The following is a 14,406-nucleotide window of genomic DNA, read 5'->3' on the forward strand; positions in this document are numbered from 1 at the left end:
TGACTAACATTTTAACAGATGATGACTGTGTATATACGGCAGAGTAAGAATAAAAAGATGTTTCTCGTCCAGGTTTTCTAAGAAAAAGAGGAGGTTTTTTTAAAAACTTTTTATCAAAAAATATGTGCCATACCCATAAATGGACCTGTAATTAGTGTATATAGAATAATGCCTGAAAAAGGAGGCCTTTTTCATTTTTATTGTTCTGGTAGGTAAGCCCCTCTATAAATGATCACAGAACCTTCCAGAAGTGTTTTTTGTATATTAGAAAGGTTATAACTGAATTTAAAAACATAATAATTTTGAAGAAGCCACAAAAAATGAAGAGGAAGGGGCCGAGAAATATGTTTTATTTTTTACTTATCCATAGGTGCAAATCCCCCCAATATTTTGCCACAGGGATGGTCCATACAATCATCACCCCCCCCCCCCCAATGTTGATGCTTGTATGTGGGTTTCTGACCAAATTAACCTCATATTTAGCCCTTTTATCCCCAAAATTGCCCAATTTGTCATCATTTTGGCTTCAATATTTCAAAATTGAAGCACGTATTTGTACCATGAACTTATTTGGTTGCCAAAAGCTGCTGGATTCACTATACTTCAAGAACTTTGTTCCAACTCCATCCCCGTAATGTCAAAAAGAAATCTACGCCACTGTACTCGGCCTAATTAATCTGAAAGTCAATACTACTATGTGATCAGAGAAGTACATGTACACTTCCTGATGCAGGTCAGTAATGTATGTTGCCTCAAGTGATGTAATCAGTTATATTTAGCAATTAATGCTAAGGATGTAAATAAACTGGCAACACCGAGACAGGTGAGTATGCTAAGTTTGTTTTTGTTTTGTTATGAAGCAGATAATTATCACAGAGGTATCAAACCATATTCAATAATAATTCACCTGATGGGTAAATGTCAACTTTGAATGGAACCATTTGACTGGAAAATTTCTTACAAATGTGTTAAGGCTGGGTCACTTTTGCTAACTTGATAATAATGGATTACATTTTTCAAAGAAAAACAAAATAAATAATATATTATTTTTATCTTGGGGAAATGTTGCTTCGGATATATTGTCACACAATTCAGAGCTTCTACTCAATTAAATTAATCGGAATAATTCTGGTATACCCTGCGCACAAGTATAACCCTAACCCTAATCCTAACCCCAACCCTAAAAAATAGGGTGCACAGGGTAAACCAGAATTGTATTGAAAACACAGGGTGCGCAGGGTAAACCGGAATTGTACTAATTAATCATATCACGATTAAAAACTGCTTAAATCCAAATTGCGTCTTCAAAATTGACTGCATTGAATTTGAGAGGATGTTTTAGGTCAGGTAATGCATCAACAGCTGCAGTGAAATGTCATATGATCGAGCAACGAAATGTGAAAGGCTCAAACTGTACTGGCAATGCATAGCTTGCAGCTAGGGGATACCATTGCAAAATGCACAGTCATACAGCTTAGTCACATTTAGAACTATAGGTAATATTTTGGTACACTCAAATTTTTTGATATTTTCAAAATTACAAATTCAAAACCATTCGTCATATGCTATGAACTGTTATTCATGCAATGGGATTGGTAAATCCGAAATATATAGTAATTACATCAATATGCCAAGAGAAGGTGGCTTGTTTTTGATAGTTTAATAAAAAATTATATGAAAATAAACTTTATTTTGCAAAACTTTTCTCTCTAGATGAAATAAAAGGCATCACAAAAAAAATTACCAAGAGACATAAATCAAATATGTCAAGAGTTGTTTGTATGTACCACTTGCTTCCTTGAGTCTAGACAACTTAGATGGAACACAATGGCCTCATCCCAATGGTGCAGTTCAATAACCTCAATTAACAATCAAAGTGCAAAATTTGACCTCAATTTGCAGAGTGTGAGTTTTTGTACCCAAATTTTCAAAGGTCATTCAAAGAATGTACAAATGTATTGGGGTTAAAGAACTGTGCCCTGATACATGAGTATGTTGTGGATCCTAGTAGGTTGCGGGGTTTTCCACAAAAATGGTAGTGTATATACACTGTGCATGTAGGGGCTATATCTGTTATGAAAACATGCAGAATAACATGAATGTTTTGATTAGCATGCACAGAAATAGAACATGTTATGATCCCATCAGTATGCTCTATTTCCCACCTACATGCCTACATGCATGCATGCATATGGTCTACAAATTCTCCCCACCACCAAACTTGTAATAAATATTGTAAAAAGAATAATAAATTTTGCAATGCTATGTATTTGAAAACAAAACAAAACAAAAACAAATATGCATGATTTCATATTTTGCATCAATTTTTCATATTTTAAGCATTTTTGGACAATATGTTTGCAAAAATTGTCATTTTTTTTCTTCAGATTTTGGTGAAATTTTAGGATAATTTTAGCCTCCAGGAAAAAAAAAATGCCCAGCGGACCGACCCTACATTTGTACTTCAAAGGTCCTTCTATAATTTTAATTAAATAATTTTAATTAATAACTTTAATGAAGAAGGGGGTGAGGTTGTTCAAGCAATCTCACCCAGTCTTAAGTGTCCAAATTTATTATTATCTACACAGTTCCCTATGAAGCCTTAAAAAGTACAATTCTGCTTATCAATATCATATCATAACTGATTGAAATTCATACCAAAATGAAATTTGATAGGTGTGGATCGATCAACATGGCTTTAAGTAATTCACCCATGGTGGAAACACAGATTATGGAAGTATAATCTGTGGTGGAAAGAGCACATTATGAAATCAGACCACCCTCCTTTAATTGAAATACAGGAAACAGTGTGAATGGTATATAGGTGTTGTGAAATAAACTGGTATGTAATTAATTCCACTTGATTATAAAACCCGGGGGGTCACTCCCATTGTGGCCTGTACACCATCCGCGATAATGAAAACGCGTAAAAGGGTTGTTTTTCGTGGGTAGGCACGATCTGCTGCGTATCGCGTTTAGGGTGTCAAAAACATGAAAAATTGGAAAAAGGGTAGCAAAATTGCAATTGCTAAATACGCGGAAATGAAATTTAGGGTATGGAATTTGATGTTAGGAATGAAATCCCTGTTTAGGGTGTCATTTTAGCCAAGGGTTAAATCCTTGTTTAGGGTGCTTTTCAAAAGTTGATTATCGCGGATGGTGTACAGGCCACAATGGGAGTGACCCCCCCCCGGTATAAAACCAAAGTTCTTCATAGCCGCCGCCGTCATCTTCTTCTTATATACATGTGCATGCCTCAATGTATATAGAATGCTATGTATCACTTGATTACAAATCTAATCAACAGATACACTGGTGCCAGATTAAAATTATTATCTTGAAATGAAGATAAATGACAAAATAATACATCGGAGTTTGTTCTTGAATTCTTTTGAAGGTAATGCTGATTGTGGGGTCAGATCTTGGCAGCAATTTACAAGAACCTAGCTTTCACAATAATTTTGAAGTAGAAAACGAGCTTGATACAGTTCTAATCTGTTATGTTGCTGTTCACAACTCCTACCACTAGTGTAGAGACAATAGTTCTCTGTTTTCCGTAAAACAGGGAAATTTTACGAAATTTCGAGTTTTGAAACAACAGGCAAAATTCGAACTTATTCAGGTCTAGTTCCAGTGTTCATTCAACAGAATGCATAAAACGATTAGCGGGCTCAACATATTTCAGTGAAATTTACTTTAAATTTATCGGACAGTATGCGATCTTGTACTTTTAAAAATAATAAAAAGTATCTACTTGAAACAAAGGTGAGACAGGGGACCATTGGGGGTTGACCCATAATTTTCATGTCAAAAGGGGGCCCTGAAATGTTTGAGATCTGAAAAGGTTTTTTTTGCATCAGGCCCCCTAACAAGTGTTTGTGAAAGGTTCCTAGACTTGCCAAAACTCTTCCAAGAAACAAAACATTTTTTATGATTTTGGAAATGAACTGTAGTAAATAAAATTAAGATTGAAAAACTATTGGAACCATTTTGATTATTAAAAGGAACACTCCGGAGGCAATCACAACATTATGCCTTATATGTTATCAAGCACGAATCACATGGTTTTATTTAAAACAAACTCATCAATCATACTAACCTTAAAAACAAATAAAAGCATCTCTCACCATGTGATATTCAAATTTCCCGGGCACCGAAATTGCTTGTGACAATGACGTCCCAGTAACACAAAGAAGGCTGATGACAATTGACCACAAATAAATAACCATGACATCATTAATATTGCCACTGGCAATTTTGGTGTGGGAATATTGAATATCGCGTGTTGAAAGCCGGCTGTTTTGAATCAATATTGAGTCTGTTTCCCGGGGGGGTCACTCCCATTGCGGCCTGTACACCATCCGCGGTAATGAAAACGCCGTAAAAGGGTCGTTTTTTAGTGGGTAGGCGATACGCTGCGTGTCGCGTTTAGGGTGTCAAAAACATGAAAAATTGAAAAAAAGGGTAGCAAAATTGCAATTTCTAAATGCGAAATGAAATTTAGGGTATGAAATTTGATGTTAGGAATGAAATCCCTGTTTAGGGTGTCGTTTTAGCCAAGGGTTAAATCCTTGTTTAGGGTGCTTTTCAAAAGTTGATTATCGCGGATGGTGTACAGGCCACAATGGGAGTGACCCCCCGGGGTATGTTTAAATAAAACCATGTAATTTGTGCTTAATAATTGTTTTTCTATAAGGCATTTAATGTTGTGATTGCCGGAGTGTTCCTTTAAGTATCCGCACTGATACACACATATCCTCACACTGTACATACATCTTGCAAAACCATGAATTGATTACACTGCAAATATTTACATTACATTTACAGGTAAATAGATAAAGGTGAGTTATGTGAATACCAATCAGATTACCTGAAGAATCCCCACTGCAAAGTTAGCATCAAAATGAAACAAACAGACAAAAACAAATGGGTTAGTAAGTATCAGTAACCATGGTAACATAATACATGAATCTTAGCTGTCTTGGACTTAAGGTACCATCAGTTATTAAAGCATTGTTTTTTTAAAGGAAAAGTGGAAGATAATTAGCCTATAAAAGGTATTTTTCATATAAAAATGTGCAGACTAAAATTTGGCGGTATTGAAACGAATGTGATGAGGCCCAGTTGCCAAAAATTGTCAAAATATTATAAAGTTTCTCAAAGTTTCACAAAGTTGCAAGCTTTCTCAAAAATTGCGGAAGTTTGCAAAATTGAAACAAACAGACAAAAACAAATGGGTTAGTAAGTACCCATATAATTTTTACAAGGTTAGTATATGTTGGTTACCAAGATCATAAAGTTGAGCAAACTTGACAAACAATGTGAAGCAGCTTTATGCAATTTTGCATAATATTATAAAATGTTGTGAAATGTCAGTCATTTTTGGTCAACTTTTTTTATACACATGGCCAGATTTCAAATGTCTAGATTCTGAATTTGCTGTAACTTTGCATTATTTGAAGACTTTCTTGAAGTTTATAATTACTCAGCACTAGTAATGTGATTGAAGACATAATGATGATGAGAAATTAAGCCCAAGACAACTGAAATCCAGAGCTCTGACTGAAATCTATGACCCCGTTTACACAGAGCCTGAAGTCGACTTTAGCCGACTTTGAACTCGAATTCATTTGTGTGTAAACAGGGTCGTCGATTTTGAACTCGACTTCAGAAGTCGACTTGAATGATGACCGAGCAACATTTGTCGAATTCAAAGTCGACTTCAAACTCAACTTTTGCAGTGTAAACGAACACGTAATTAGAAGTCGACTTCATAATGGTAATTTGAAACATGAGCAAGTGATGGCATAAAATTTGAATTCATAATTTGTTTTGAAGTCGACTACCGTGTAAACATCCCGTCAAGAAATAATTTATGCTAATCCTTAGTCGCAATCTGAATTCGATGTCGCAATTGAAGTCGACTTCTCTCTGTGTAAACGGGGTCTATATCTTATATATCTCTAGGTCATATTTGCATGATTGAATGTAATGTAATACTACATTAGACCTAAATTGTGAATCAATGTCAACCACATATGTATCTCTGTGGAAGTAATAACTTTAAGAAGTTTTGCCATTTTGGTTGAAATTTGTATATAGATAGAGCTTTTGATGCTAAGGTCATGTTACATGGATCACATAAACAGTGCCTAATCTACAAGTATTTGGCGATATCACGGTCATCTCGAAACGAGGTTATACCCACAAATTGTGTGCTCTGTGTACCATGTACACATTGCAAAGCCTCCTTGCGCAAAAGTGCAAGAAACAAAAATGCACATTTTGCCCGGGCATTTTGCGCATATATTTGCAGGGAGAACCTCGTTTTGGTATCAAGATGGCGGATCTGTGCAAAGGGCGAATAGACTACAACTTGATTAGCATCTGGGGTTCAGATTATCGGGTGATGTGAGTTGCAAGCTCATGTTCCCAATAATGTTATGTCTATTATAATGTTAGTATTTTCTGTTTAACTATGCCATGTTACCCATGCTGATTAACACAATGCGGCAAAATTATATAAAATCATTTTTTCGAACCAGTGGTAAGAATCCGTCTGACAGAAGCAGATCCAGAGATTCTTGATTCTCTTCTTCTTTAGGCCTCAGGTCGTAATCATCCCACTCCAACTCCGGCGCCTCTCGCCTGAAGAACCGCTGCGATGCTGTGAGAATGCATTTGAATTATTCCTTCCTCGTCCTTTTGATTTTGCACTCAATCCCAAATCATAATTGTCCCATTCCAAATCATCATTTATACGTCCTCTACCACTACCAGGGTGACCACCACCCCGTATTCCTCCCCCCTCCTCCTACACTGTTCCCACCACCTCGTATTCCTCCTCCGTTTCCACCACCACCTCTTCCTCTCCCTCTACCCCTTCCTCTACCGCGAGAGTTGTAACCGTTGTTGTAGTTGTTATAACCGTTGTGATTATTATATCCGTTCTGGTGGCTATGATACCCGTTATTGTAGTTATTATATCGCTGTTGCGGTCGAGGATAGGCGTACACTTGCACACCGTTTCGGTGTTGTGGCGGAGGGCCGTTATGCGGCAATGAATGCCCGTGATTCAGACGGGTGGGGTGGACATGACTGAAGTGGGGTATTTCACCTGGGTGCCTTAGGACTTGCTGCGGCTGGTAGAGGCGGCCAAATGGCTGCGACATTGAGTCTGTCTGGTTGGCGGTGGCTCCCTGATGGCCAGATTGGCAACTGGGAGAGCCCTAGCAGGTGTATTCTCATTGCTCCGTCATCAAGTCAACATCAGTAAGTGTCTGTAACAAAAAAACACACAATTCAAGTTGAAACATATTGTTATCGATTGTGTAAGGGAACAAACCAAAAGATTGATAAACTAGTTTCGTTTAGGGGGAGGGGGTAAAAATACTTGATTACGTTTGTACAAAAACATCGGTCTGAAGAATGTGTCATTATTATTATTATGTCAAAATTTTCAACATTTCATTATTACGTTTCTGGCAGGGAGGGAGGGGGTCGGCTGAGAAACGAAACAAGTTACGTTTATAGGACGTCATCGATCTTTTGGTTTGTTCCCTAAGGTCACTCAACATTGAAAGTCTACAGCCAGAAATGATAAAAGAAGGATTAAAAATCAAAGATAAAATGTGTTATGCAATCAAGCAAAATGAGTTGATGTTGGCTATGACCCAGTCCACACGAATTATGATAAATGAATGATGAGAGCGTCCACACGGTCAGCACCTCGTCATTGTGTCATAATAAATTCTGGTTATACACACGGCACAGCAATTACGAAGTCCATTGAGTACACATAAATACAACGATCGAAATGCGTACACACAGGTAATTTTCGTCAGCAATTACGACACGATCATGCTACAAACTGGCCCAATGATGGAAATTTTCATTATTTGCGAATGTGACACGATTGTGATATGCCGACGACATTAAGCGGACACACGGTACTCATGTCGTAATACTATTGTAATACGATTGTAATAAATGGAGAAAAATACACTCGTATGGACCGGGTCTACATGTATGTTCAATTTGGACTTTTGCTACATTTGACTGAATCTGCCCTTAAAATTGACTTGCTTATATTTTTGATAAATGTGAAGAGTGTTGCTTGGAATAATTAGTAAACAGAAATGTCACACTTGTTTTAAAAATATTTTTTTGAACATTAATATTCCAAATTCCAACTGTACGTGATCTCATCAAATGATGTACTAGTCTACTTTGTAGCCCCTTTTGGAAATTCTTCAATAGCAACTCATCTCACAATGATTACAAGTTCAGAACCGCTCCCATCCGAAAACTGCGACACCACTCCCATCCGAAAACTGCGACATCTATTCTCCGGGCAAAGCGGTCACTGTATGTGTTGCGTTTCATAGAATGGCACAAGTAATGTGAATTGTTTATCAAAAAGGGAATGCAAAGCAGTCTAATGATGCACTTGCTCTTTCTTGTATCATTGAATTGAGCTGACAAAATGCCTTAATCATTCATACATAGCAAAAACATCCAGACAGACCGCAAGTGCACAGGTGTGCATGATGAGACTTGCCTTCTCCTGCTGTTCCTGACCTTCTCAATATCTACGTTAACTTGCACCACAAACAGATTCAAACTAGATACAAATCATCAATAATTAATATCAAGATTGAAAACAATTACTCAAAATGTTGGCATATATCCAATCATCCGTTTCTTTTTCACGCTCAAAACCGTCCAGTAAACTGACCATCAAACCAGCCTTGTTTATATGATCCAGTATCAACCTTTCACACTTACTTAACCATGCAGGCTTAACAGGGATACGGATAGTAGCTGACACGGCACGGAGGAAATTGATAATTGTCCCCTTATTATCCATACATGTATGTCTGTCAGCATTTTACCATGTACACAAAAGCATGGCATGGTAAATCTCAATTGTGCATTATTTCAAGCTTGAAGATTCAATTAGTGACAGCAAGTTCAGATCTATGAATCATTTGTATTGACCTGCGGTGCTAGTTTTGTCCACAAGTAAACTTCTTTGATATTAATCTTGGTCTAGTGGCCCGGCTGTTTTATGCCGGTGCATCATAACACAATTATAAAGGATTTGAATTTCAACTGTTGCTTTTGAGTGACGTCAAATTTCATTCGAGGCTAAAAATGAATATGACTACAATCCGGGGGCACTTAACACAAATGACCATTACGGGCATGCTCCCCCGGAAAGACCCCCCTTTTTTGGATTTCGCAGCTCCAAAAGACCCCCTATATTTGACCAAAATAGAGCTCCAAAAGACTCTTGATTTTAATAATTTCAGCTCCCAAAGCTCTCAAAATTCCGGGGGAACATACACCAAAATGTGCCCTTCCTACTACAATATTAAAATATCACAATCAATCAAGTCTTAGCACTATTATGATAGCACTTTTGTTACAGCAGGGTTCCTGTTAAGGTACAGAATTCTTCTCGTACTATTCTGAAAAAATGTGTCTGTGGCAACATGTGCTGAACATTACATCTGTAGTCAGTCACACCGCTAGGTCCATATTCTACAGATCTTACTTGCAACATTTTGGTATGTCCATTGATAGTAAAAAGAACAACAGAAATATCTGCATCAGTTATTGGTAAGATATTTTGCTCTATAATAGAACAGTGATATTGTATTTAAAGGAGTATTTTGTGTTTGCCAGTTATGCTAGATTACCGTATTTCGTCAAATAGTCGCCCCCCTCAAATAAACGCCCACCACCACTATTTTCAACCATGATGTTTCAAAAATGCCGATATTTCCATGCTATCTTGTGTAGTAAGCTTACCAAGTTGCCCACATGGTCGATTGATAATAGCGTCACTTTTTGGCGAAAATCTGGATTGGAAACCCGGAAGTGAACAAGAAGTCAGTGTTTCTTGTTCATAGTTCGTCATTTTAGCGTGAGTTTTAAGTTTACCTAATGGAGTAATGATTTTAACGGGAATTATCGTTCTAAAATTGACCTTGAATTAACGCCCCCCTTGGGAAAATGTAACGCCCCCGGGAAATGACCTTTTAAAATATATCCCCTCTGAATATAAAGCCATGGTAATGAAGAAAAAACAAAACAAAAAGACAAATTAGTTATCTTAATTATAAAATAAGTGTACTTACAATTAATTACAAAATGTAGAAAACTATTGTTCACATCATGGTGAAGCACTCCTTGCAGATATATGTGTTATACCTCATAATTACACTCCTTACACACCTTCTCCACATCACCATTAGTCGATACTTATGACAAAATAGCAAAGTGTGATGATGCGCAGACGGGTTAGCTAGCTACACTATGGACCACAATAGCCTCATCCCAATGACATAATTCAATATCCTCAATTAAAACAATCATAGTGCAAAATTTGACCTCAAGTTGCAGAGTATGAGTTTTTGTACTAAAAATTTCAAAGGTCATGCAATGAATGTACAAATGTATTGGGGTTAAAGAACTGTGCCCTGATAGATGAGCATGTTGTGGATCCTATAGCGCTAGGCCTGCAGTCAACATGCTAGGCCTACAGACAATATGGCATTGCCAGGCAGATCAATGTCAATGGGTTCCTGAAAGGTTGAAATGTTTGAAATCTTTAAAGGGGCACTTCTCTCTTACTTCATGAATGAATTGAATTCTATCGTTACTGTTGACGCATTTCCTAAGTACATATATTACACAAGTTCAAATCCACAAGCAATGCACACTTGATTGCGCACAAAAAAAATTGAATACCTCTTTACATTATTCTTGGCACCAAATGTGACGAATCTCAATAGTAACCTGGTAGAAATGATAGAATTTTAACTTTTTTGATACAGATAGTCTGTTATTATGTGCTCTTGTTTACATCCATCATCCAGATAACCGAATCACACTTGTGAAAATCAACATCCATAGCACAGTCACTTTTGATTGGTTCAAAATCCATACTCTTATCCATCGCAACATCCATTGCTGAAATATTCTTTTTCATATGACTATCCATCGTAGAAGCACTTTTGTTCTGCTTAATATCTGTCACTGAAACACTCATATCCATTGCTGAACTGCTCTTACTTAAATCAATATCCATTGCTGAACTACTTTTTCTAACTTCAGTATCCATTGCTGAACTACTTTTTCTAACTTCAGTATCCATTGCTGAACTTCTTTTTCTAACTTCAGTATCCATTGTTGAACTGCTTTTTCTAACTTCAGTATCCATTGCTGAACTGCTTTTTCTAACTTCAGTATCCATTGCTGAACTGCTTTTTCTAACTTCAGTATCCATTGCTGAACTTCTTTTTCTAACTTCAGTATCCATTGTTGAAGCACTCTTTTTCAACTCAATATCCATTGCTGAAGTGTTCCTCTGTAGTTCAATACTCATCGCTGAACTGGTTTTCTTCAATTTACTATCCATTGCGGAATCACCCTCCTTTTAGTTCCATATCCATTAAAAAAATGAATGAATTACTATTTTTCAGTCCAGTCCATTATCCTTTGCTGAACAGATCTTATTTACCTGAATGACCACGGCAGAACCAGTTGAATGTCACTGACTGTCCATTTCTGCATTACTTTAGTTCAGCTAAAGCACTCATGAATCCATTTGAAATCCTTCGCACAGGTGGATTTCGTGGACTGACCACTGTCCACTGCAGAAGCTGTCTTTATTTAGTGTAACATGCTCTCCTCGCCATGTCAATATAAAATACAAGCTATCCTTTAATAACCCTTAGAGTCAGCACTTTTCATGTAGCAAAAAAAGTGTTCATTTTGCTCATTTCCATCAAAAAACATCCAAGAAATATGTGTTCATGTCACGATTGACAAGAGCATTATTGTATTATAGATGTCACTTTGTGTGTTGACAAAGACATGAGAAAGAAGTTGTTTCTTCCATATCAAATTCTTACTTCATTCACTCATCCTTGTTGAGTGATGTCACCTTTACCCTAGACTCAATACAAGCTCTCATTATGGATGGCAGAAAATAAAGAAAATTATAACACAATATTATTATAATGTTCATGAACAATGAGAATACAATGTAATCTGCTCTCTGGCTTTTCTATTCGGCTACAAAAACCAGGCAGCGGAAGGCATGATAAACAGAGACAGCAAAACAGCTCAATCGTATGGCACAATAAAAGAGAAGTCTGGTTTACTCAGTATGTTTTTTTAAAACTTATTTTGGTATAGGATGGGTCATTTTTACCAAAAATAAAGTTGTAAAAATTCTTGACAATTTGTGTTAAATTTAGCCATGTTGACTTTTGGTATATCAAATTATCAATAGATCCAAATTTCTAGAATACCGTATATCCTCGAATAGGCGCCCCCTTCAATTAAACGCCCCCAACCAAGATGTTACATATTTCATGTTATCTTGTGTAGTAAGCTTACCAAGGTGCACACACGGTCGCTAAATGGCATCTGTAGTTGGCGAAAGTCTGATCTTAAACCCGGAAGTGAACAACAGGTCACCGTTCCTAAGTTCATAATTTGTCATATCAGCATGAGTTTTAAACTTACCTAACGATTTTAATGGGAATTATCGTTCTAAAATGACCTCTATTAAACTTCCCCCTTTTGGAATAATGCAGCGCCTCCGGGGGCGAATATACGGTAATTGGTATAGCGATGGGTCCACTTTTAGATTCTCAGCAACACCTCCCTAAATCTGAGCCTCCACCGGGGTGTACTTGGATTATTTTTCGACAGGGATGTGCAGCTTGATGTTCTGAACCCTTACCCATTTCCAAGGGTAATTTTACCGAAAATAGAGACCCATATCTAAGGATTTTCCGAAAATTGGGACCCATATCTAAGGATTTATAAGGAAATAAGGACCCATATCTAAGGATTTGAGCTTGAAATAGTAAAAGCAACATATTTTTCATGCATAGCACAGAAAATTTAAAAAGGAGACCTATGTGTAAGGATTTTTTTCTTCAAAACATAGACCCATGTTTAAGGATTTTCGTGAAAAACCTACCCATTGGAGGGGCACATCCCTGTATGTCTTTACTATGTGAGTACAACCCCCCTACCCCCCCCCTCCACATCAGAATTAATGCATCTGTATTTATATGTGATTGGCAATCAATCATGCAATGACAAATCAAATGAAATGTAATTTGATCAAGGTAAAATCAATTCAATAGTATTAATCATGTTTTTCAGCTTCTGTATAAACCTTGGACTGTAATAATAAATGGAATACTTGACATTTATCGGAGCGCAAAGTAAACAGACAATCTTATTGCTCATTATTTTGCCATAAATGAAAATATCACATACAGTACTGACATGAGTTTTAATAGTCCCACATTCGAGTAAAGTGCTAGTCCCAGACCTAGAACTAAAATATGCTAGGATCATTCATGGTTGACTTAAAAAAATAAAAATAAAACATTTTGTGCCTTCAATATGCAAAGTTATAATTTGTGTTCATTAATAAATGATTTCAAAATATACAATGCATTTTGAAATCATTAATAGACTATGACATGAACACAAATTATAAATCAAATCATAGACTGTGACAAACTTAACTCCTGAACTTTCCTAAAGGAAATTAAATAAAAAATTATTGATAGGTCTACATGATTGTATACAGTAACAGACATCATCAAAACAGTTTTGACGTATCAGTCAGTGAACTATGAAAAGGGCAGAAATAATTAGATAATAATTGTGGTTGAAGCTCATCCATCTCCAACTTATTCTTATACAAAATGCAAATTGATCTCAACATTTTGACGTACTATTTCAGTCTCTTGGGACGTGATCTGCCTCTCAATTTTTATAACATGATCAAGTTCGGCATGATGATTCACTTCATTTTCAGAAATGTGATTGAAACAAAGATGCCAGTTTTCTTGGTCAATGTCGACTTTTCCCCACAACATCAAATATCCTTTGGGACATTCAGTCATAATGGAACATAAATTTGTGCATATCCTATAATAATACTTCTAAATGGTCTTATTTATCTTGACAATCAATTTTAAAGCATAAAATACAATCAAAATGTCATTCAATCTTCATAATTCTGACAAACTGATGGGACCCGAATTGAATATAGAGTGTGTATACTGCGCAAAAGAATTAAGGTACCAGTTTTGTTCACCCAGATATATCCTAATAAAGACAAATATATGTCATAATTAAAACAAGTACCAAAAAAACCTCACTCTTTAGCTCTGAGTCTTAAAAGACCTCATTTGTTGAAATTGGTTGAGAATTAAACAAACAGTGATCTAAAACCTAAGGAAGGAATAAAATCAAAAGTTGCACTTTCGTGTTATAGCACAACGCTAGTTTTAACATGCTAATCAATGCAAGCATGGCGTTTCTTGTTCGAGAACACTTTGTGTGCAAATCCCGGGGTGC

The 14,406-nt window shown here is 36.5% G+C and overlaps 1 long non-coding RNA gene across 1 annotated transcript in view; it reads right to left on the minus strand.

Annotated features, from left to right (window-relative positions):
• Positions 1 to 6,544: 6,544 nt before the first annotated feature.
• Positions 6,545 to 14,406, minus strand: part of LOC140136811 (uncharacterized) — a 30,137-nt gene continuing 22,275 nt past the window's right edge. The window contains exon 3 of the long non-coding RNA XR_011856769.1: positions 6,545 to 7,280. This is a non-coding gene — a long non-coding RNA (uncharacterized lncRNA). The remainder of the gene's footprint in view (positions 7,281 to 14,406) is intronic.

This window comes from Amphiura filiformis, chromosome 17, assembly GCF_039555335.1.
Source record: "Amphiura filiformis chromosome 17, Afil_fr2py, whole genome shotgun sequence".
NCBI lineage: Eukaryota > Metazoa > Echinodermata > Ophiuroidea > Amphilepidida > Amphiuridae > Amphiura > Amphiura filiformis.